Genomic DNA, 3,860 nt, shown 5'->3' with positions numbered 1-3,860 from the left:
GTGGCGCATAATTAAGGATTTTTGCCTAGCAACAATCACAAAAAAACTCCCATTTTTCTGGAAGGACTGATAATATGGACTCTGTCGGTACACGATCCGTTCTGCACATGCGCAAGATAATGCTGTGTTACCGAGGATACGACCTGCACGATCTGTTCCACGCTAGCCAATGGGTAGCCTCCACGGGGAAAGCTAACGTTAGTTTAGCTAACAGCTAATACGGCTAACCGCTAGCTGACAGCTAGATTCAGTCTAAAATAACGTTAAGTCAAACTTAATGGGAGAAGCAGCTACAGCTTCATTAAGACTTTACAGTAATAACAATAAAGACAAGTATTGAGTGATTGTATTTTAAATGAGCACAAGTAGAGCTGACCTAACAGCTGTTATATATGTTAACGTTTATTTTCAAGTTTTATTTTGAGGGTCTTTCAAAGTTATTACATGCTGTCTCAGCTAGCGGTTAGCTGAATTAGCTGTTAGCTAAACTAACGTTAGCTTGGCTGTCGACCAGAAGCGTGGAACAGATCGGTCAGTGTCGTAAATCCTCGTACATACAGCGCATGCGCGAACATTTTGCGCAGAACGGATCGTGTACCGACAGACTCTTCCTGTTAAAATACACACAGACATTCAGCTGTGAACTGAGACATTTCCCAGAATGCAGCAGGGTGTTTCTACGTGACTCTGCTGTGTGACCTTCCCATCTGGGTCCAAATTTCAAATTATTATTAATTAATTATTAATTATTATTAATTATTTTTTTTGTGACTTTTTTTTTGGTCACTTTTTTCATAAAATAATTTCATCACTTTTTTCAAAAAAATAATTAATTTAAAAATAATAATTTTTCCACTTTTTGGTCTACATTGAATCACGTTCTATGTAGACTTCCTGTTAAAATACACACAGACATTCAGAATGTGAACTGAGACATTTTTCCCAGAATGCAGCAGGGTGTTTCTACGTGGTGACCTTTGCGTTGTCTTCCCATCTGACCATCTGGGTCCAAATTTCAAAATAAAACTTTTTTTTGTGTGAAAATTTCGTCACTTTTCCCCGATGGTTTTGTCACTTTTTCGTCATTTTTTTCACCAAATGTTTTTGTCTTTTTCATCCTTACATACCTTCTTTCTTTCTTCTTTCCTTCCCTCCTTATGTGCTATCTTAAAGACTTACATAAAGGGTAGAGCTGTTTTGATAATCCATTAATCACTTTGAGTCATTTTTATATGAAAAGAAAAACAGTCAAACTTGTGTGATGTCAGCGTGTTGAATGTAAATATGTTCTAGTTTCTTCTCTCCTCTGGGACAGGACACGGAATCCTCCCTCCTTCCTTTCATCCTTCCTTCTCTGCATTTCTTTCCTTCCCTTCCTCCTTTCCTACATACTTCCTTTGTTCCATCTTCTTTCCTTACCCACTTTCATTTACTTTCCTTTCCCATCCTCCCTTATTTATCCTTCCTTCCCTTTCCTGTCCATCCTTACCTCCTTTCTTTAATCCTTCTGTCCTTCCCCCTTTCCTATGTTCCATCTTCTTTCCTTCCTTCCATTTCCCATCCTCCTTTATTTATCCTTCCTTCCCTTTCCTGTCCATCCTTACCTCCTTTCTTTCATTCTTCTTTCCTTCCTCCTTTCCTACATACTTCCTTTTCTTCCATCTTCTTTCCTTACCTTCCATTTTCCCATCCTCCTTTATTTATCCTTCCTTCCCTTTCCTGTCCATCCTTACCTCCTTTCTTTCATCCCTTTCCTTTCCTTCCTCCTTTCCCATGCACTTCCTTTGTTCCATCTTCCCTCCTTACCTTCCATTTTCCCATCCTCCAATATTTATCCTTCCTTCCCTTTCCTGTCCATCCTTACCTCCTTTCTTTTATCCTTTCCTACTTCGTTTGTTCCTTCTTGTTTCCTTCCTTCCATTTCCCATCCTCCTTTATTTATCCTTCCTTCCCTTTCCTGTCCATCCTTACCTCCTTTCTTTCATCCTTTCCTACTTCGTTTGTTCCTTCTTGTTTCCTTCCTTCCATTTCCCATCCTCCTTTATTTATCCTTCCTTCCCTTTCCTGTCCATCCTTACCTCCTTTCTTTCATCCCTTTCCTTTCCTTCCTCCTTTCCCACGCACTTCCTTTGTTCCATCTTCCCTCCTTACCTTCCATTTTCCCATCCTCCCTTATTTATCCTTCCTTCCCTTTCCTGTCCATCCTTACCTCCTTTCTTTCATCCTTCTTTCCTTCCCTACCTTACAAACTCACTTAAAGACTTACATAAAGTGTGGAGCTATTTTCAGTCATTTTTTTAATGTAAAAACAGGTAAACATGTGTGACGTCAGCGTGTTAAATGTGAATATTGTTCTAGTGTCTTCTCTCCTCTGGGACAGGAAACTGAAGATCTTTGAGTTTGGGGTCAAAAACGAGACATTTGATGACATCATCCTGGGCTTTTTGGGGCAACCACTGACCCACTAGTTGCTTGAGTCAGCGTAGCGTTATTAAACCGGCAGAGTTCAGCGTCACCTTCCCCCTTCGGTCCGAGAGCAGAGCTGATGAAAGGAAACTTGTGAATCCTTTTCTGGACCCAAAGTCTTTGGACCAGAACCTGAATTATTCCAGACCCATCTTTAGGACTCATTAGAGTCCCGGGCTCCGCGATGATCCCCCAGATCAGCTGCTTATCAGAGGACCGATCAACGGCAGACAGTCTGTAGAAAATGCATAGACGAAGAAAGATCCAAAAATCCCCTTTTAAAAAGAGAGAGAGAGAGCAGGCTGAGGGGGCGGGGCTAAAGGGCAGCGCAGGGGTGTGTGGGAGATGTAGTGTAACTGCAGAGGCTGGACAGACAGACAGACAGACAGACAGACAGACACACAGGCAGGCAGACAGATGGACAGACAGACAGATACACAGGCAGGCAGACAGATGGACAGACAGACAGATACACAGGCAGGCAGACAGATGGACAGACAGACAGACAGACACACAGACAGGCAGACAGACAGACAGACAGAAGGATGTGATTGGGGGATGAGAGAGTTTCATATGTATCTTTTAGGTCAGGAGTTTAACTTCTTTACATGCTACATTTAACGCATTCTCTTGAACTGGTTTCTATGGTATCGCATGAAAACCTATGCGTACGGGGTGTGAACAGGAAGTGGCGTGCTGTGTGTGGCGTGGCGGGCTGTGTTTGAGGTGGCGGGCTGTGTGTGATGTCGTGTGCTGTGTGTGACGTGGCGTGCTGTGTGTGATGTCGTGTGCTGTGTGTGACGTGGCGTGCTGTGTGTGATGTCGTGTGCTGTGTGTGACGTGGCGTGCTGTGTGTGATGTCGTGGCGTGCTGTGTGTGACGTGGCGTGCTGTGTGTGATGTCGTGTGCTGTGTGTGACGTGGCGTGCTGTGTGTGACGTGTGTGCTGTGTGTGACGTGGCGTGCTGTGTGTGACGTGGCGGGCTGTGTGTGAGGTCGTGTGCTGTGTGTGAGGTCGCGGGCTGTGTGTGAGGTGGCGGGCTGTGAACAGGAAGTGGCGTGCTGCCGCTCTGCAGGACAAAGGCTGAAATATAATGAGGCACTTGTTATGATCCGGAGCTGCAGATCGCTTTGTTACCTGCTCTCCACTGTGGCTGTTGCTATAGAAACAAACAGGTTATCCTCTCGGCCGAGTTGCCACGGCAATGTTATGGGTATAAACAGGACCACAGCTGGACCTGAAGAGTGAGAGTGTGTGTGTGTGTCTGTGTGTGTGTGTCTGTGTGTGTGTGTGTGCGTGTGCGTGTGTGTGTGTGTGTGTGTGTTATGGCTCTGTTACATCATCAGGGCAACATTTTCTCTTTTTTTTTTTTACAAGCAAGCAGGCAAATCACA

The sequence above is a fragment of the Perca fluviatilis genome, chromosome 5, assembly GCF_010015445.1.
Source record: "Perca fluviatilis chromosome 5, GENO_Pfluv_1.0, whole genome shotgun sequence".
In the NCBI taxonomy this organism is placed as follows: Eukaryota; Metazoa; Chordata; class Actinopteri; order Perciformes; family Percidae; genus Perca; species Perca fluviatilis.
Note: the sequence above shows the minus strand (reverse complement) of the source record.